Below are 23715 nucleotides of genomic sequence, written 5' to 3' on the forward strand. Positions count from 1 at the left end.
TTTCTAATTTACTCTCTGCTTTTAAAAAAATATTGAATTATTCTATTTTCTTCTTCTGGGTCTGTAAAATCAGTTTGAACTGCTCGAACACCCGTGTGTACTTCACACAGTATACTTGCAGAAAAATTGTTGAAAAAGGAAAAAGAAGGGCCCCATTTATCAAATTTCTTCTTTTGTAACATCTCTGGTTATTTTTTAATAAATTTCACTTTATCTTATCGATTTTTTTGTGCCCATTTGTACTTTATATGGTCATTTGGTGTCTTGTTGTTACTGTTTTGTGTCTCCTGTGGTTATTTCCTGACTCCTAATGGTTGTTTTCTTTGTTCTCCTCAGTTTCAGTTTGTGTAATTTTTGATCATTGCACATCATTTGTGATCATTTTGCACCAGCTTGTGTGTCTTTGTGATTATTTTAATATATCTTTACACTCAGTTAGCATCTCTTTGTTGGCTTGTGAGTGTTTCGTCTATAGGACCAACAAATACTGCCTACCATCACACAGAAATGGCCTGCTGTCATCCTCAGAAAGCTCCCCAGATTGATCCATCGTCACATTTAGCTGCTGAGCTTCAGCCTTAAACATGCAAACAGAACTGGAATGAGCAAATAGAAACAACGTGATCCCAAGACAGGAAGTGTTCCAACAATGATAGTCCACAGAACAAAGCACTGCAGTTAAAAGAAATAAAATGAAAAAATGGAGAGCAGACAAAGGGTGGCGTGTAGCGAATGGTGTTAGTGCCCCTTTGCCCTTTCTACAGATGAGCATGCAGCTAACACCTCATTAGCTGATGACCCTGACCATGTAAATCCTGCAACATCTGGTGATGCCAAACACGTTTGGCATCTTGCTACCTGACGATGTAGACCAGCGTTCCTCATCTCTGGTCCTCAGGGGCCACTGCCCTGAATGTTTCTGATGTTGTCCTGCTTCAACACACCTGGATGAGACTAATGGGATATTAGCAGCCTCGTGCAGAACTCAAAGACAAGCCGTTTAGGAGAGCCGTTTGGTTAGAATCAGGTGTGTCCGAGCAGGGACACCTCTAAAACATGCACTGCCTGCTGTGTAGACCGTGCAGACCGAAGTGCAGACCGAGCAGTCCCCTGCTTCCGAGCAGCAAACACCGTAACAGGTGCGACTGTCGGCAGGCGGCAGCAGGCAGTGATATGAAGGGAGAGAAAATAGGGCCAAGCGATTGTGAGGTCTGACTTTTTTCCTGGAGAACCATTTTGTGATGCAAATGTATTACTCTTTTGAACGCATATTGTTTTGAGAAGCAAAACGCCTTATTTTTTAAGCCCCAGCCAACTAGCCGGACTATCTTCATCAACACCAAAACGAGGCTGGAACTCAGCTCACAGGACGCAGCAGGGGGTAAGAAAATATTCATAAATGATGTTGCTGATATGGGATGTCATACAGCTTCATGTCAAAAGAGGCGAACTATCCCTTTAATTAGCCAATTATCCTATCCTTTCAGTGGAATGTAATCCCACTGAGTGATGTAGACTGAGGTGGGGGACGTATTAGTTCACAGATTTTAATGGAAAACATCTTCACTTTTTTACTTCCCATCACTCACGAATGGCTCGGAGGTGAAATGAATTTTCACGGTTAGGCATGAACGTGTAAAAATGAGAATGTTCCTGAGTGGCATCTGTATTTTAACTGAACCAAGCGCTCTGTGATGGCCTCACAGTCGGTAACCCCACACACCAACACTTTTTCACTCTGAATTTCCATATACACGCTTACTGCACTTATTGTAAGTCGCTTTGGTTAAAAGCGTCTGCAAAATGACCGTAATGTAATGTAATGTAATGTACTGCAGCACAAATATATGGGTTGTTTATTTTCATTTCACAATATTGAAATACATTAGTTCTAATCATAGCGCGCACATTTACTTTAGCTTTTGTATATTTAAAGGTGGGGTAGGGGATCTTTTTCTGGAAATTTTTTTTACATATTGCTTGAAATACTCTTCACACCCCCATTGCAACCAATTAATTAAAAGTTTTGACACAAATATGAAAAGTTTTAGTGGCCTCTAGAACGTACAATCTAGGAAAAACACTATCCAATCATACTAACCGGACCGTTCACAATGATTGGATTCTGATGCGTCTATCAAACTGCAATCTGCTCCTCCCTCCCCCTCCTTCTCCCTGTGCGCGTACCCTGCTCCGTGAACGAATTACGTGTCCAGAAGCTTGGCAGGAAGCTAAACTAGAGCCAGCTTGGCTAGCACCTAGCATTATTAAACGTATAGTTAGCATATACTAAATACTAAATACGGCAACGATCGATGCTTGCTGTCAGAACAGCGCTCGTGCACCTTCGTGCATTAAATAAAGTAGTACATTAAATACCCCAATACAAAAAAAAATGAGTTCTCTAGATCCCCTATATGTCCCGCTAGGTCCCTCCAAAGCCAGCAGGTTTGTTTACAAAATTGCAGACCGGACCGGTAAAAGGTAACCAATCAGGTTACGAGCTGGGCTCTGCTGCCTGTCAATCACCGATTGTGCACGTGCGATACAAGGTAGGCTCGTCCCCACGCTGGCACGTGCACGAAGCTGTAGAGAAGCTTGCAATCGGAGCAATGGCGGAGCGAGATCAACTAGTAAACGAAAGCGAAAAGTTGCCAATTCAACCGTTGGCAACCACAGCGTACACAGCAAAAACTGCTAAAAAAAGGAAAATTGATGACACCACTGCTAGGGTTCGGAGAAAAGAACTTGACAAGACAAGAGACAAGACAAGGGTAAATATCGGCATAGCCTTTGAGAGGTGGCGGAATCTCAGGGACTTTAAGGGGTTCCAAGGGGTTCAAGTTTGACTATGAATTTGCCACATTTCTTCTAGACAGGTAAGTACATTTCAGCTGTTTCTGCTGTTTGTCTTATGTACCGTAAAATGTATGTGGGGAAGAGGGAATACTGCCTAAAAACTTCAGTTGAGCTAGTCTTTGGTTGTGGCTAATGTGTAGGCTATGTGCTAATATGGATAATGAATATTGCTACCACAGAGCTAGGTCTGTGATTGCTACCAACTGCACGAGGTTGGCATTGCGAGTGGGTTTTTTTTATTATTTTTTTGTCATTTGGCACCACAGATCTAGGTCTGTGTTTGGCACACTGTGCGGTCCGTCGGCCGTCTTCTTCTTTTGCTGTTAGGATTTGCATGTAGATAAGTGTTTGTTTTCTACTACTACCATGAGATGACCTAAGCGATTTGCTTCTCAATCTGAGGACCTTATAGCACAGCAGCCTGCACGGAATTAGCTGTAGACCGTATTGTGCCTTGGTTTTTTTATACACCGACACGTTTCGCAGGTGCATTCATTGTTTGATGTGTTGATATGTATTAGATATTTGTACACCCTTACACCTAGAACGTTATAACCTTACGTTTGACATGCTTTCCTGAGAATGAACACCAATAGCTTGGAAGTTTGGGTTATTACTTGGCAGGACGCATGACATTCCACATTGCGGCATAGTATATGACATTTCTGCGCATAGTATGTGACATTTTCACGATTGAACGTGCAAGGTTCTGTTCTTTTGCGTTACTGTCGATCGTGCAGTACAGTTTTCATGCCCATTTTCAAGGGCTACAACTGGTATGTCTAGCTGCGCAACCTTGGAGAAAGCAACAGCGAGTGCACGCGCGCGTATGTTGCATTTGACAAAACGTTAGACCATGTCATTGCATGTTTTTTTGCAGTTACCAGGGCTGTACCCTGCCTGTTACATCTACTCCACTCAAACAGAAGAGACCTCCCAACGTGCCTGTGGCCCTTTCAACTATTGTTGGAGGTTCTCTGTCTGATAGGTAGGCTGTAATAAATGTCAATTTGTGCACTGTTCATTATCAACGATAGTCAATAAATACCTACTTGGTGTAAACATGTGCAACCTGCATGCAAACAACCCACTTATATTAGAGCCAACATTTGCTTTTATACAGAGAAGATGACTTCTCTGGAGAGGCTCAGGGGTGTCATGACGATGCCATCCATGTCTTAGAAGAAAGGTATTTTTTTAATTGAACACTTGACACATTACTTCACATTCTTGTCATGAATACGGATACTGAATTTATTTGTGGGCCTTGTTGTAGCATTTCATCGCAGACCATCACGGTTCAAGAGGACCTAGACGAGAATGCCTTCAACAGCTTTCAAAACTCAATGTAAGTGGCTGGCCACAGCTCTTGGATGGTGTATGTACATAGCATATGAATAATGGGCGTGGTGGGCTGCTGGGATAATGGGGTGGTGGAAGGGTTGATAAATGTTTTGTGGCGTGTAAAGTCTGAGTAATGGTGACGGTGAATTTATGTGGTGTGTGTGTAAGTATAGATAGATAGATAGATACTTTATTGATCCCGAAGGAAATTCAAGCATCCAGTAGCAGACATCATAAAATAGTACAAATGTTTATACAATAATAAACATTTTAAAAACAATCTAAGAAATTTAAAAACTGTTTAAGAATATAAAATATAAAAATATAAAGTGACCAGTGAAGTGACATGAAAGTGAAATATAAAGTGATCAGTGAAATTCAGAAGTGCCATCACTGAGAGCTGTTGTACAGCCTGATGGCCAGAGGAACAAAAGAGTTTTTGAGTGTGTTGGTGGAGCAGGACCGAGACAGCAGTCTGCCACTGAACACACTCCTCTGCCTGATGAAGGTGTTGTGCAGAGGGTGGTGGGCGTTGTCCAGTATATGGACAGCAGTTTGTCCAGGGTCCTTCTCTCTAGAACAGCTGCAGCAGTTTTTTGCAGATGTTGAAGGACCCCAGCCTTCTCAGGAAGTACAGACGGCTCTGTCCTTTCCTCTGTACAGAGTCTATGTTAGCTGACCAGTCTAACCTGTCATCCAGCTGCAGCCCCAGATATTTGTATGAACTGTATGTGGCACTGTGAGTTACACCGTGAGATGTGACCTGTCCTTGGAAAAAAATTACATACTTGTGTGAAGATATACAAAATTGTGAAGGTTATAAGCCCTATAGTACAAACAAGACTATCTTTCTTTTTCTTTCTTTCCTTCTTGCCAGCAAACGCTTTAGCTTCACCCCTCCTGTATATGAAGCCAGAATACTGCTTGCTGCCCTGGACTACAACCACCATGTCCACAGGCAACCCAAAAGAAGACATGATGGCTCAGTGCAGTAAGTCATAAACACATCCATGTCATGAATCCAAGGAAAAAACGAGGATTACTCATAACACTGTAAAAGTGCTATATGTCATTTATTGGTGTCAAGGTATGAGGTTGCTGGTGGTCATGTGTGGTCTGTGGTCTTCGGGATCTGTTTGTTAGATTCCGAAAGCTGTACAACAAGAAATCTGCCATGTGGAGCTTGTACGCCATGAAGGAGGAGAAAGACTATGGGTACATTCCTGAACTCCAGAGGGCCATCATCGCAAAGCGACTGTCAACAGGCCGTGGTCTACCCCGTCATTCCCAAGATAGGCCAGAGGACCCACGCCGACATGGACTACTGGCGGGTGTGCCAGCACCCACCATGCAGGAGCTAATGGACACACAAGCAAGGCGGGGCGCTGGCAAGTTCCATCCGTCTGTATTTAAAAAAAAATAAAATAAAAAAAAATAAAAAAATTATAGTGTAAGATTAAATGCGTTATTTTTTTTAACGCGCTAATATGTGTGTAGTTAATTAATCGAAATTAACGCGCTAAAGTCCCAGCCCTAGTTAAAACCTTGATTTTTGGCTTTGAGTTTAGTTTCTTCATTTGACCTCTTTTAAGGGCCCTGTTACTATTGTTTAAAGTTTGTTATTTTTTGGGGAATAAACCCATATTTATTATTAACTAATGCAGCGGTAACATGCCGTATATAACTAATGCAACTGATTTCTGTAGCGTTAACATGCCGCATATAACTAATGCAACTGATTTCTGTAGCTGTAACATGCCATATATAACTAATGCAACTGATTCCTGTAGCTGTAACATGCCGTATATAACTAATGCAACTGATTCCTGTAGCTGTAAGATGCCATATATAACTAATGCAACTGATTCCTGTAGCTGTAACATGCCATATATAACTAATGCAACTGATTCCTGTAGCGGTAACGTGCCGTATATAACTAATGCAACTGATTCCTGTAGCGGTAACATGCCGTATATAACTAATGCAGCTGATTCCTGTAGCGGTAACATGCCGTATATAACTAATGCAACTGATTCCTGTAGTTGTAACATGCCGTATATAACTAATGCAACTGATTCCTGTAGCTGTAACATGCCATATATAACTAATGCAACTGATTTCTGTAGCTGTAACATGCCGTATATAACTAATGCAACTGATTCCTGTAGCTGTAACATGCCGTATATAACTAATGCAACTGATTTCTGTAGCTGTAACATGCCGTATATAACTAATGCAACTGATTCCTGTAGCTGTAACATGCCGTATATAACTAATGCAACTGATTTCTGTAGCGTTAACATGCCGCATATAACTAATGCAACTGATTCCTGTAGCGGTAACATGCCGTATATAATTAATGCAACTGTTTCTTGTAGTTGTAACATGCCGTATATAACTAATGCAACTGATTCCTGTAGCGGTAACATATCGTATATAACTAATGCAACTGATTCCTGTAGCTGTAACATGCCATATATAACTAATGCAACTGATTTCTGTAGCTGTAACATGCCGTATATAACTAATGCAACTGTTTCCTGTAGTTGTAACATGCCGTATATAACTAATGCAACTGATTCCTGTAGCTGTAACATGCCGTATATAACTAATGCAACTGATTCCTGTAGCTGTAACATGCCATATATAACTAATGCAACTGATTTCTGTAGCTGTAACATGCCGTATATAACTAATGCAACTGATTCCTGTAGCTGTAACATGCCGTATATAACTAATGCAACTGTTTCCTGTAGCGGTAACATGCCGTATATAACTAATGCAACTGATTCCTGTAGCTGTAACATGCCGTATATAACTAATGCAACTGATTTCTGTAGCGTTAACATGCCGCATATAACTAATGCAACTGATTTCTGTAGCTGTAACATGCCGTATATAACTAATGCAACTGATTCCTGTAGCTGTAACATGCCATATGTAACTAATGCAACTGATTCCTGTAGCTGTAACATGCCGTATATAACTAATGCAACTGATTCCTGTAGCTGTAACATGCCGTATATAACTAATGCAACTGATTTCTGTAGCTGTAACATGCCATATATAACTAATGCAACTGATTCCTGTAGCGGTAACATGCCGTATATAACCAATGCAACTGATTCCTGTAGCGGTAACATGCCGTATATAACTAATGCAGCTGATTCCTGTAGCGGTAACATGCCGTATATAACTAATGCAACTGATTCCTGTAGTTGTAACATGTCGTATATAACTAATGCAACTGATTCCTGTAGCTGTAACATGCCATATATAACTAATGCAACTGATTTCTGTAGCTGTAACATGCCGTATATAACTAATGCAACTGATTCCTGTAGCTGTAACATGCCGTATATAACTAATGCAACTGATTTCTGTAGCGTTAACATGCCGCATATAACTAATGCAACTGATTCCTGTAGCGGTAACATGCCGTATATAATTAATGCAACTGTTTCTTGTAGTTGTAACATGCCGTATATAACTAATGCAACTGATTCCTGTAGCGGTAACATATCGTATATAACTAATGCAACTGATTCCTGTAGCTGTAACATGCCATATATAACTAATGCAACTGATTTCTGTAGCTGTAACATGCCGTATATAACTAATGCAACTGATTTCTGTAGCGGTAACATGCCGTATATAACTAATGCAACTGATTCCTGTAGCGGTAACATGCCGTATATAACTAATGCAACTGATTCCTGTAGCGGTAACATATCATATATAACTAATGCAACTGATTCCTGTAGCTGTAACATGCCATATATAACTAATGCAACTGATTTCTGTAGCTGTAACATGCCGTATATAACTAATGCAACTGATTTCTGTAGCGGTAACATGCCGTATATAACTAATGCAACTGTTTCCTGTAGTTGTAACATGCCGTATATAACTAATGCAACTGATTCCTGTAGCTGTAACATGCCGTATATAACTAATGCAACTGATTCCTGTAGCTGTAACATGCCATATATAACTAATGCAACTGATTTCTGTAGCTGTAACATGCCGTATATAACTAATGCAACTGATTCCTGTAGCTGTAACATGCCGTATATAACTAATGCAACTGTTTCCTGTAGCGGTAACATGCCGTATATAACTAATGCAACTGATTCCTGTAGCTGTAACATGCCGTATATAACTAATGCAACTGATTTCTGTAGCGTTAACATGCCGCATATAACTAATGCAACTGATTTCTGTAGCTGTAACATGCCATATGTAACTAATGCAACTGATTCCTGTAGCTGTAACATGCCGTATATAACTAATGCAACTGATTCCTGTAGCTGTAACATGCCATATATAACTAATGCAACTGATTCCTGTAGCTGTAACATGCCGTATATAACTAATGCAACTGATTCCTGTAGCTGTAACATGCCATATATAACTAATGCAACTGATTCCTGTAGCGGTAACATGCCGTATATAACTAATGCAACTGATTCCTGTAGCGGTAACATGCCGTATATAACTAATGCAACTGATTCCTGTAGTTGTAACATGCCGTATATAACTAATGCAACTGATTCCTGTAGCTGTAACATGCCATATATAACTAATGCAACTGATTTCTGTAGCTGTAACATGCCGTATATAACTAATGCAACTGATTCCTGTAGCTGTAACATGCCGTATATAACTAAAGCAACTGATTTCTGTAGCGTTAACATGCCGCATATAACTAATGCAACTGATTCCTGTAGCGGTAAAATGCCGTATATAATTAATGCAACTGTTTCTTGTAGTTGTAACATGCCGTATATAACTAATGCAACTGATTCCTGTAGCTGTAACATGCCGTATATAACTAATGCAACTGATTCCTGTAGCTGTAACATGCCGTATATAACTAATGCAACTGTTTCCTGTAGTTGTAACATGCCGTATATAACTAATGCAACTGATTTCTGTAGCGTTAACATGCCGCATATAACTAATGCAACTGATTTCTGTAGCTGTAACATGCCATATGTAACTAATGCAACTGATTCCTGTAGCTGTAACATGCCGTATATAACTAATGCAACTGATTCCTGTAGCTGTAACATGCCATATATAACTAATGCAACTGATTCCTGTAGCTGTAACATGCCGTATATAACTAATGCAACTGATTCCTTTAGCTGTAACATGCCATATATAACTAATGCAACTGATTCCTGTAGCGGTGACATGCCGTATATAACTAATGCAACTGATTCCTGTAGCGGTAACATGCCGTATATAACTAATGCAGCTGATTCCTGTAGCGGTAACATGCCGTATATAACTAATGCAACTGATTCCTGTAGTTGTAACATGCCGTATATAACTAATGCAACTGATTCCTGTAGCTGTAACATGCCATATATAACTAATGCAACTGATTTCTGTAGCTGTAACATGCCGTATATAACTAATGCAACTGATTCCTGTAGCTGTAACATGCCGTATATAACTAAAGCAACTGATTCCTGTAGCGGTAACATATCGTATATAACTAATGCAACTGATTCCTGTAGCTGTAACATGCCATATATAACTAATGCAACTGATTTCTGTAGCTGTAACATGCCGTATATAACTAATGCAACTGTTTCCTGTAGTTGTAACATGCCGTATATAACTAATGCAACTGATTCCTGTAGCTGTAACATGCCGTATATAACTAATGCAACTGATTCCTGTAGCTGTAACATGCCATTTATAACTAATGCAACTGATTTCTGTAGCTGTAACATGCCGTATATAACTAATGCAACTGATTCCTGTAGCTGTAACATGCCGTATATAACTAATGCAACTGATTCCTGTAGCGGTAACATGCCGTATATAACTAATGCAACTGATTCCTGTAGCTGTAACATGCCGTATATAACTAATGCAACTGATTTCTGTAGCGTTAACATGCCGCATATAACTAATGCAACTGATTTCTGTAGCTGTAACATGCCATATGTAACTAATGCAACTGATTCCTGTAGCTGTAAAATGCCGTATATAACTAATGCAACTGATTCCTGTAGCTGTAACATGCCATATATAACTAATGCAACTGATTCCTGTAGCTGTAACATGCCGTATATAACTAATGCAACTGATTCCTGTAGCTGTAACATCCCATATATAACTAATGCAACTGATTCCTGTAGCGGTAACATGCCGTATATAACTAATGCAACTGATTCCTGTAGCGGTAACATGCCGTATATAACTAATGCAGCTGATTCCTGTAGCGGTAACATGCCGTATATAACTAATGCAACTGATTCCTGTAGTTGTAACATGCCGTATATAACTAATGCAACTGATTCCTGTAGCTGTAACATGCCATATATAACTAATGCAACTGATTTCTGTAGCTGTAACATGCCGTATATAACTAATGCAACTGATTCCTGTAGCTGTAACATGCCGTATATAACTAATGCAACTGTTTCCTGTAGTTGTAACATGCCGTATATAACTAATGCAACTGATTCCTGTAGCTGTAACATGCCGTATATAACTAATGCAACTGATTCCTGTAGCTGTAACATGCCATATATAACTAATGCAACTGATTTCTGTAGCTGTAACATGCCGTATATAACTAATGCAACTGATTCCTGTAGCTGTAACATGCCGTATATAACTAATGCAACTGATTCCTGTAGCTGTAACATGCCGTATATAACTAATGCAACTGATTCCTGTAGCGGTAACATGCCGTATGTAACTAATGCAACTGATTCCTGTAGCTGTAACATGCCGTATATAACTAATGCAACTGATTTCTGTAGCGTTAACATGCCGCATATAACTAATGCAACTGATTTCTGTAGCTGTAACATGCCATATATAACTAATGCAACTGATTCCTGTAGCTGTAACATGCCGTATATAACTAATGCAACTGATTCCTGTAGCTGTAACATGCCATATATAACTAATGCAACTGATTCCTGTAGCGGTAACATGCCGTATATAACTAATGCAACTGATTCCTGTAGCTGTAACATGCCATATATAACTAATGCAACTGATTCCTGTAGCGGTAACATGCCGTATATAACTAATGCAACTGATTCCTGTAGCGGTAACATGCCGTATATAACTAATGCAGCTGATTCCTGTAGCGGTAACATGCCGTATATAACTAATGCAACTGATTCCTGTAGTTGTAACATGCCGTATATAACTAATGCAACTGATTCCTGTAGCTGTAACATGCCGTATATAACTAATGCAACTGATTTCTGTAGCGTTAACATGCCGCATATAACTAATGCAACTGATTTCTGTAGCTGTAACATGCCGTATATAACTAATGCAACTGATAACTGTAGTTGTAACATGACGTATATAACTAATGCAACTGATTTCTGTAGCGTTAACATTCCGTATATAACTGATGCAACGGATTCCTGTAGCGGTAACATGCTGTATATAACTAATGCAACTGATTTCTGTAGCTGTAACATGCCGTATATAACTAATGCAACTGTTTCCTGTAGTTGTAACATGCCGTATATAACTAATGCAACTGATTCCTGTAGCTGTAACATGCCGTATATAACTAATGCAACTGATTCCTGTAGCTGTAACATGCCGTATATAACTAATGCAACTGATTCCTGTTGCGGTAACATGCCGTATATAACTAATGCAACTGATTCCTGTTGCGGTAACATGCCGTATATAACTAATGCAACTGATTTCTGTAGCGGTAACATGCCGTATATAACTAATGCAACTGATTTCTGTAGCTGTAACATGCCGTATATAACTAATGCAACTGATTCCTGTTGCGGTAACATGCCGTATATAACTAATGCAACTGATTTCTGTAGCGGTAACATGCCGTATATAACTAATGCAACTGATTCCTGTAGCGGTAACATGCCGTATATAACTAATGCAACTGATTCCTGTTGCGGTAACATGCCGTATATAACTAATGCAACTGATTCCTGTAGCGGTAAGATGCCGTATATAACTAATGCAACTGATTCCTGTAGCTGTAACATGCCGTATATAACTAATGCAACTGATTCCTGTAGCTGTAACATGCCGTATATAACTAATGCAACTGTTTCCTGTAGTTGTAACATGCCGTATATAACTAATGCAACTGATTTCTGTAGCGGTAACATGCCGTATATAACTAATGCAACTGATAACTGTAGTTGTAACATGACGTATATAACTAATGCAACTGATTCCTGTAGCTGTAACATGCCATATATAACTAATGCAACTGATTCCTGTAGCTGTAACATGCCATATATAACTAATGCAACTGATTCCTGTACCGGTAAAATGCCGAATATAACTAATGCAACTGATTCCTGTAGCGGTAACATGCCGTATATAACTAATGCAGCTGATTCCTGTAGCGGTAACATGCCGTATATAACTAATGCAACTGATTCCTGTAGTTGTAACATGCCGTATATAACTAATGCAACTGATTCCTGTAGCTGTAACATGCCATATATAACTAATGCAACTGATTTCTGTAGCTGTAACATGCCGTATATAACTAATGCAACTGATTCCTGTAGCTGTAACATGCCGTATATAACTAATGCAACTGATTTCTGTAGCGTTAACATGCCGCATATAACTAATGCAACTGATTCCTGTAGCGGTAACATGCCGTATATAATTAATGCAACTGTTTCTTGTAGTTGTAACATGCCGTATATAACTAATGCAACTGATTCCTGTAGCTGTAACATGCCATATATAACTAATGCAACTGATTTCTGTAGCTGTAACATGCCGTATATAACTAATGCAACTGTTTCCTGTAGTTGTAACATGCCGTATATAACTAATGCAACTGATTCCTGTAGCGGTAACATGCCGTATATAATTAATGCAACTGTTTCTTGTAGTTGTAACATGCCGTATATAACTAATGCAACTGAATCCTGTAGCTGTAACATGCCATATATAACTAATGCAACTGATTTCTGTAGCTGTAACATGCCGTATATAACTAATGCAACTGTTTCCTGTAGTTGTAACATGCCGTATATAACTAATGCAACTGATTCCTGTAGCTGTAACATGCCGTATATAACTAATGCAACTGATTCCTGTAGCTGTAACATGCCATATATAACTAATGCAACTGATTCCTGTAGCTGTAACATGCCGTATATAACTAATGCAACTGTTTCCTGTAGTTGTAACATGCCGTATATAACTAATGCAACTGATTTCTGTAGCGGTAACATGCCGTATATAACTAATGCAACTGATAACTGTAGTTGTAACATGACGTATATAACTAATGCAACTGATTCCTGTAGCTGTAACATGCCATATATAACTAATGCAACTGATTCCTGTAGCTGTAACATGCCATATATAACTAATGCAACTGATTCCTGTAGCGGTAAAATGCCGAATATAACTAATGCAACTGATTCCTGTAGCGGTAACATGCCGTATATAACTAATGCAGCTGATTCCTGTAGCGGTAACATGCCGTATATAACTAATGCAACTGATTCCTGTAGTTGTAACATGCCGTATATAACTAATGCAACTGATTCCTGTAGCTGTAACATGCCATATATAACTAATGCAACTGATTTCTGTAGCTGTAACATGCCGTATATAACTAATGCAACTGATTCCTGTAGCTGTAACATGCCGTATATAACTAATGCAACTGATTTCTGTAGCGTTAACATGCCGCATATAACTAATGCAACTGATTCCTGTAGCGGTAACATGCCGTATATAATTAATGCAACTGTTTCTTGTAGTTGTAACATGCCGTATATAACTAATGCAACTGATTCCTGTAGCTGTAACATGCCATATATAACTAATGCAACTGATTTCTGTAGCTGTAACATGCCGTATATAACTAATGCAACTGTTTCCTGTAGTTGTAACATGCCGTATATAACTAATGCAACTGATTCCTGTAGCGGTAACATGCCGTATATAATTAATGCAACTGTTTCTTGTAGTTGTAACATGCCGTATATAACTAATGCAACTGAATCCTGTAGCTGTAACATGCCATATATAACTAATGCAACTGATTTCTGTAGCTGTAACATGCCGTATATAACTAATGCAACTGTTTCCTGTAGTTGTAACATGCCGTATATAACTAATGCAACTGATTCCTGTAGCTGTAACATTCCGTATATAACTAATGCAACTGATTCCTGTAGCTGTAACATGCCATATATAACTAATGCAACTGATTTCTGTAGCTGTAACATGCCGTATATAACTAATGCAACTGATTCCTGTAGCTGTAACATGCCGTATATAACTAATGCAACTGATTCCTGTAGCGGTAACATGCCGTATATAATTAATGCAACTGTTTCTTGTAGTTGTAACATGCCGTATATAACTAATGCAACTGATTTCTGTAGCGTTAACATGCCGCATATAACTAATGCAACTGATTTCTGTAGCTGTAACATGCCATATATAACTAATGCAACTGATTCCTGTAGCTGTAACATGCCGTATATAACTAATGCAACTGATTCCTGTAGCTGTAACATGCCATATATAACTAATGCAACTGATTCCTGTAGCTGTAACATGCCGTATATAACTAATGCAACTGATTCCTGTAGCTGTAACATGCCATATATAACTAATGCAACTGATTCCTGTAGCGGTAACATGCCGTATATAACTAATGCAACTGATTCCTGTAGCGGTAACATGCCGTATATAACTAATGCAACTGATTCCTGTAGTTGTAACATGCCGTATATAACTAATGCAACTGATTCCTGTAGCTGTAACATGCCATATATAACTAATGCAACTGATTTCTGTAGCTGTAACATGCCGTATATAACTAATGCAACTGATTCCTGTAGCTGTAACATGCCGTATATAACTAATGCAACTGATTTCTGTAGCGTTAACATGCCGCATATAACTAATGCAACTGATTCCTGTAGCGGTAACATGCCGTATATAATTAATGCAACTGTTTCTTGTAGTTGTAACATGCCGTATATAACTAATGCAACTGATTCCTGTAGCTGTAACATGCCGTATATAACTAATGCAACTGATTCCTGTAGCTGTAACATGCCGTATATAACTAATGCAACTGTTTCCTGTAGTTGTAACATGCCGTATATAACTAATGCAACTGATTCCTGTAGCTGTAACATGCCGTATATAACTAATGCAACTGATTCCTGTAGCTGTAACATGCCATATATAACTAATGCAACTGATTTCTGTAGCTGTAACATGCCGTATATAACTAATGCAACTGTTTCCTGTAGTTGTAACATGCCGTATATAACTAATGCAACTGATTTCTGTAGCGGTAACATGCCGTATATAACTAATGCAACTGATAACTGTAGTTGTAACATGACGTATATAACTAATGCAACTGATTCCTGTAGCTGTAACATGCCATATATAACTAATGCAACTGATTCCTGTAGCTGTAACATGCCATATATAACTAATGCAACTGATTCCTGTACCGGTAAAATGCCGAATATAACTAATGCAACTGATTCCTGTAGCGGTAACATGCCGTATATAACTAATGCAGCTGATTCCTGTAGCGGTAACATGCCGTATATAACTAATGCAACTGATTCCTGTAGTTGTAACATGCCGTATATAACTAATGCAACTGATTCCTGTAGCTGTAACATGCCATATATAACTAATGCAACTGATTTCTGTAGCTGTAACATGCCGTATATAACTAATGCAACTGATTCCTGTAGCTGTAACATGCCGTATATAACTAATGCAACTGATTTCTGTAGCGTTAACATGCCGCATATAACTAATGCAACTGATTCCTGTAGCGGTAACATGCCGTATATAATTAATGCAACTGTTTCTTGTAGTTGTAACATGCCGTATATAACTAATGCAACTGATTCCTGTAGCTGTAACATGCCATATATAACTAATGCAACTGATTTCTGTAGCTGTAACATGCCGTATATAACTAATGCAACTGTTTCCTGTAGTTGTAACATGCCGTATATAACTAATGCAACTGATTCCTGTAGCGGTAACATGCCGTATATAATTAATGCAACTGTTTCTTGTAGTTGTAACATGCCGTATATAACTAATGCAACTGAATCCTGTAGCTGTAACATGCCATATATAACTAATGCAACTGATTTCTGTAGCTGTAACATGCCGTATATAACTAATGCAACTGTTTCCTGTAGTTGTAACATGCCGTATATAACTAATGCAACTGATTCCTGTAGCTGTAACATGCCGTATATAACTAATGCAACTGATTCCTGTAGCTGTAACATGCCATATATAACTAATGCAACTGATTCCTGTAGCTGTAACATGCCGTATATAACTAATGCAACTGTTTCCTGTAGTTGTAACATGCCGTATATAACTAATGCAACTGATTTCTGTAGCGGTAACATGCCGTATATAACTAATGCAACTGATAACTGTAGTTGTAACATGACGTATATAACTAATGCAACTGATTCCTGTAGCTGTAACATGCCATATATAACTAATGCAACTGATTCCTGTAGCTGTAACATGCCATATATAACTAATGCAACTGATTCCTGTAGCGGTAAAATGCCGAATATAACTAATGCAACTGATTCCTGTAGCGGTAACATGCCGTATATAACTAATGCAGCTGATTCCTGTAGCGGTAACATGCCGTATATAACTAATGCAACTGATTCCTGTAGTTGTAACATGCCGTATATAACTAATGCAACTGATTCCTGTAGCTGTAACATGCCATATATAACTAATGCAACTGATTTCTGTAGCTGTAACATGCCGTATATAACTAATGCAACTGATTCCTGTAGCTGTAACATGCCGTATATAACTAATGCAACTGATTTCTGTAGCGTTAACATGCCGCATATAACTAATGCAACTGATTCCTGTAGCGGTAACATGCCGTATATAATTAATGCAACTGTTTCTTGTAGTTGTAACATGCCGTATATAACTAATGCAACTGATTCCTGTAGCTGTAACATGCCATATATAACTAATGCAACTGATTTCTGTAGCTGTAACATGCCGTATATAACTAATGCAACTGTTTCCTGTAGTTGTAACATGCCGTATATAACTAATGCAACTGATTCCTGTAGCGGTAACATGCCGTATATAATTAATGCAACTGTTTCTTGTAGTTGTAACATGCCGTATATAACTAATGCAACTGAATCCTGTAGCTGTAACATGCCATATATAACTAATGCAACTGATTTCTGTAGCTGTAACATGCCGTATATAACTAATGCAACTGTTTCCTGTAGTTGTAACATGCCGTATATAACTAATGCAACTGATTCCTGTAGCTGTAACATGCCGTATATAACTAATGCAACTGATTCCTGTAGCTGTAACATGCCATATATAACTAATGCAACTGATTTCTGTAGCTGTAACATGCCGTATATAACTAATGCAACTGATTCCTGTAGCTGTAACATGCCGTATATAACTAATGCAACTGATTCCTGTAGCGGTAACATGCCGTATATAATTAATGCAACTGTTTCTTGTAGTTGTAACATGCCGTATATAACTAATGCAACTGATTTCTGTAGCGTTAACATGCCGCATATAACTAATGCAACTGATTTCTGTAGCTGTAACATGCCATATATAACTAATGCAACTGATTCCTGTAGCTGTAACATGCCGTATATAACTAATGCAACTGATTCCTGTAGCTGTAACATGCCATATATAACTAATGCAACTGATTCCTGTAGCTGTAACATGCCGTATATAACTAATGCAACTGATTCCTGTAGCTGTAACATGCCATATATAACTAATGCAACTGATTCCTGTAGCGGTAACATGCCGTATATAACTAATGCAACTGATTCCTGTAGCGGTAACATGCCGTATATAACTAATGCAACTGATTCCTGTAGTTGTAACATGCCGTATATAACTAATGCAACTGATTCCTGTAGCTGTAACATGCCATATATAACTAATGCAACTGATTTCTGTAGCTGTAACATGCCGTATATAACTAATGCAACTGATTCCTGTAGCTGTAACATGCCGTATATAACTAATGCAACTGATTTCTGTAGCGTTAACATGCCGCATATAACTAATGCAACTGATTCCTGTAGCGGTAACATGCCGTATATAATTAATGCAACTGTTTCTTGTAGTTGTAACATGCCGTATATAACTAATGCAACTGATTCCTGTAGCTGTAACATGCCGTATATAACTAATGCAACTGATTCCTGTAGCTGTAACATGCCGTATATAACTAATGCAACTGTTTCCTGTAGTTGTAACATGCCGTATATAACTAATGCAACTGATTCCTGTAGCTGTAACATGCCGTATATAACTAATGCAACTGATTCCTGTAGCTGTAACATGCCATATATAACTAATGCAACTGATTTCTGTAGCTGTAACATGCCGTATATAACTAATGCAACTGATTCCTGTAGCTGTAACATGCCGTATATAACTAATGCAACTGTTTCCTGTAGCGGTAACATGCCGTATGTAACTAATGCAACTGATTCCTGTAGCTGTAACATGCCGTATATAACTAATGCAACTGATTTCTGTAGCGTTAACATGCCGCATATAACTAATTCAACTGATTTCTGTAGCTGTAACATGCCACATATAACTAATGCAACTGATTCCTGTAGCTGTAACATGCCGTATATAACTAATGCAACTGATTCCTGTAGCTGTAACATGCCATATATAACTAATGCAACTGATTCCTGTAGCGGTAACATGCCATATATAACTAATGCAACTGATTCCTGTAGCGGTAACATGCCGTATATAACTAATGCAACTGATTCCTGTAGCGGTAACATGCCGTATATAACTAATGCAGCTGATTCCTGTAGCGGTAACATGCCGTATATAACTAATGCAACTGATTCCTGTAGTTGTAACATGCCGTATATAACTAATGCAACTGATTCCTGTAGCTGTAACATGCCATATATAACTAATGCAACTGATTTCTGTAGCTGTAACATGCCGTATATAACTAATGCAACTGATTCCTGTAGCTGTAACATGCCGTATATAACTAATGCAACTGATTTCTGTAGCGTTAACATGCCGCATATAACTAATGCAACTGATTCCTGTAGCGGTAACATGCCGTATATAATTAATGCAACTGTTTCTTGTAGTTGTAACATGCCGTATATAACTAATGCAACTGATTCCTGTAGCGGTAACATATCGTATATAACTAATGCAACTGATTCCTGTAGCTGTAACATGCCATATATAACTAATGCAACTGATTTCTGTAGCTGTAACATGCCGTATATAACTAATGCAACTGTTTCCTGTAGGTGTAACATGCCGTATATAACTAATGCAACTGATTCCTGTAGCTGTAACATGCCGTATATAACTAATGCAACTGATTCCTGTAGCTGTAACATGCCATATATAACTAATGCAACTGATTTCTGTAGCTGTAACATGCCGTATATAACTAATGCAACTGATTCCTGTAGCTGTAACATGCCGTATATAACTAATGCAACTGTTTCCTGTAGCGGTAACATGCCGTATATAACTAATGCAACTGATTCCTGTAGCTGTAACATGCCGTATATAACTAATGCAACTGATTTCTGTAGCGTTAACATGCCGCATATAACTAATGCAACTGATTTCTGTAGCTGTAACATGCCATATGTAACTAATGCAACTGATTCCTGTAGCTGTAACATGCCGTATATAACTAATGCAACTGATTCCTGTAGCTGTAACATGCCATATATAACTAATGCAACTGATTCCTGTAGCTGTAACATGCCGTATATAACTAATGCAACTGATTCCTGTAGCTGTAACATGCCATATATAACTAATGCAACTGATTCCTGTAGCGGTAACATGCCGTATATAACTAATGCAACTGATTCCTGTAGCGGTAACATGCCGTATATAACTAATGCAGCTGATTCCTGTAGCGGTAACATGCCGTATATAACTAATGCAACTGATTCCTGTAGTTGTAACATGCCGTATATAACTAATGCAACTGATTCCTGTAGCTGTAACATGCCATATATAACTAATGCAACTGATTTCTGTAGCTGTAACATGCTGTATATAACTAATGCAACTGATTCCTGTAGCTGTAACATGCCGTATATAACTAAAGCAACTGATTTCTGTAGCGTTAACATGCCGCATATAACTAATGCAACTGATTCCTGTAGCGGTAAAATGCCGTATATAATTAATGCAACTGTTTCTTGTAGTTGTAACATGCCGTATATAACTAATGCAACTGATTCCTGTAGCTGTAACATGCCGTATATAACTAATGCAACTGATTCCTGTAGCTGTAACATGCCGTATATAACTAATGCAACTCTTTCCTGTAGTTGTAACATGCCGTATATAACTAATGCAACTGATTCCTGTAGCTGTAACATGCCGTATATAACTAATGCAACTGATTCCTGTAGCTGTAACATGCCATATATAACTAATGCAACTGATTTCTGTAGCTGTAACATGCCGTATATAACTAATGCAACTGTTTCCTGTAGCGGTAACATGCCGTATGTAACTAATGCAACTTATTCCTGTAGCTGTAACATGCCGTATATAACTAATGCAACTGATTTCTGTAGCGTTAACATGCCGCATATAACTAATGCAACTGATTTCTGTAGCTGTAACATGCCATATATAACTAATGCAACTGATTCCTGTAGCTGTAACATGCCGTATATAACTAATGCAACTGATTCCTGTAGCTGTAACATGCCATATATAACTAATGCAACTGATTCCTGTAGCGGTAACATGCCTTATATAACTAATGCAACTGATTCCTGTAGCTGTAACATGCCATATATAACTAATGCAACTGATTCCTGTAGCGGTAACATGCCGTATATAACTAATGCAACTGATTCCTGTAGCGGTAACATGCCGTATATAACTAATGCAGCTGATTCCTGTAGCGGTAACATGCCGTATATAACTAATGCAACTGATTCCTGTAGTTGTAACATGCCGTATATAACTAATGCAACTGATTCCTGTAGCTGTAACATGCCGTATATAACTAATGCAACTGATTTCTGTAGCTGTAACATGCCGTATATAACTAAGGCAACTGATTCCTGTAGCTGTAACATGCCGTATATAACTAATGCAACTGATTTCTGTAGCGTTAACATGCCGCATATAACTAATGCAACTGATTTCTGTAGCTGTAACATGCCGTATATAACTAATGCAACTGATAACTGTAGTTGTAACATGACGTATATAACTAATGCAACTGATTTCTGTAGCGTTAACATTCCGTATATAACTAATGCAACGGATTCCTGTAGCGGTAACATGCTGTATATAACTAATGCAACTGATTTCTGTAGCTGTAACATGCCGTATATAACTAATGCAACTGTTTCCTGTAGTTGTAACATGCCGTATATAACTAATGCAACTGATTCATGTAGCTGTAACATGCCGTATATAACTAATGCAACTGATTCCTGTAGCTGTAACATGCCGTATATAACTAATGCAACTGATTCCTGTTGCGGTAACATGCCGTATATAACTAATGCAACTGATTCCTGTTGCGGTAACATGCCGTATATAACTAATGCAACTGATTTCTGTAGCGGTAACATGCCGTATATAACTAATGCAACTGATTTCTGTAGCTGTAACATGCCGTATGTAACTAATGCAACTGATTCCTGTTGCGGTAACATGCCGTATATAACTAATGCAACTGATTTCTGTAGCGGTAACATGCCGTATATAACTAATGCAACTGATTTCTGTAGCGGTAACATGCCGTATATAACTAATGCAACTGATTCCTGTAGCGGTAACATGCCGTATATAACTAATGCAACTGATTCCTGTTGCGGTAACATGCCGTATATAACTAATGCAACTGATTCCTGTAGCGGTAAGATGCCGTATATAACTAATGCAACTGATTCCTGTAGCTGTAACATGCCGTATATAACTAATGCAACTGATTCCTGTAGCTGTAACATGCCGTATATAACTAATGCAACTGTTTCCTGTAGTTGTAACATGCCGTATATAACTAATGCAACTGATTCCTGTAGCGGTAAGATGCCGTATATAACTAATGCAACTGATTCCTGTAGCGTTAACATTCCGTATATAACTAATGCAACTGATTCCTGTAGCTGTAACATGCCGTATATAACTAATGCAACTGTTTCCTGTAGTTGTAACATGCCGTACATAACTAATGCAACTGATTTCTGTAGCGGTAACATGCCGTATATAACTAATGCAACTGATAACTGTAGTTGTAACATGACGTATATAACTAATGCAACTGATTCCTGTAGCTGTAACATGCCATATATAACTAATGCAACTGATTCCTGTAGCTGTAACATGCCATATATAACTAATGCAACTGATTCCTGTAGCGGTAACATGCCGTATATAACTAATGCAACTGATTCCTGTAGCGGTAACATGCCGTATATAACTAATGCAGCTGATTCCTGTAGCGGTAACATGCCGTATATAACTAATGCAACTGATTCCTGTAGTTGTAACATGCCGTATATAACTAATGCAACTGATTCCTGTAGCTGTAACATGCCATATATAACTAATGCAACTGATTTCTGTAGCTGTAACATGCCGTATATAACTAATGCAACTGATTCCTGTAGCTGTAACATGCCGTATATAACTAATGCAACTGATTTCTGTAGCGTTAACATGCCGTATATAATTAATGCAACTGTTTCTTGTAGTTGTAACATGCCGTATATAACTAATGCAACTGATTCCTGTAGCGGTAACATATCGTATATAACTAATGCAACTGATTCCTGTAGCTGTAACATGCCATATATAACTAATGCAACTGATTTCTGTAGCTGTAACATGCCGTATATAACTAATGCAACTGTTTCCTGTAGTTGTAACATGCCGTATATAACTAATGCAACTGATTCCTGTAGCTGTAACATGCCGTATATAACTAATGCAACTGATTCCTGTAGCTGTAACATGCCGTATATAACTAATGCAACTGTTTCCTGTAGCGGTAACATGCCGTATATAACTAATGCAACTGATTCCTGTTGCGGTAACATGCCGTATATAACTAATGCAACTGATTCCTGTAGCTGTAACATGCCGTATATAACTAATGCAACTGATTCCTGTAGCGGTAAGATGCCGTATATAACTAATGCAACTGATTCCTGTAGCGTTAACATTCCGTATATAACTAATGCAACTGATTCCTGTAGCTGTAACATGCCGTATATAACTAATGCAACTGTTTCCTGTAGTTGTAACATGCCGTCTATAACTAATGCAACTGATTTCTGTAGCGGTAACATGCCGTATATAACTAATGCAACTGATAACTGTAGTTGTAACATGACGTATATAACTAATGCAACTGATTCCTGTAGCTGTAACATGCCATATATAACTAATGCAACTGATTCCTGT

This window comes from Odontesthes bonariensis, chromosome 2 (assembly GCF_027942865.1).
Source record: "Odontesthes bonariensis isolate fOdoBon6 chromosome 2, fOdoBon6.hap1, whole genome shotgun sequence".
In the NCBI taxonomy this organism is placed as follows: Eukaryota; Metazoa; Chordata; class Actinopteri; order Atheriniformes; family Atherinopsidae; genus Odontesthes; species Odontesthes bonariensis.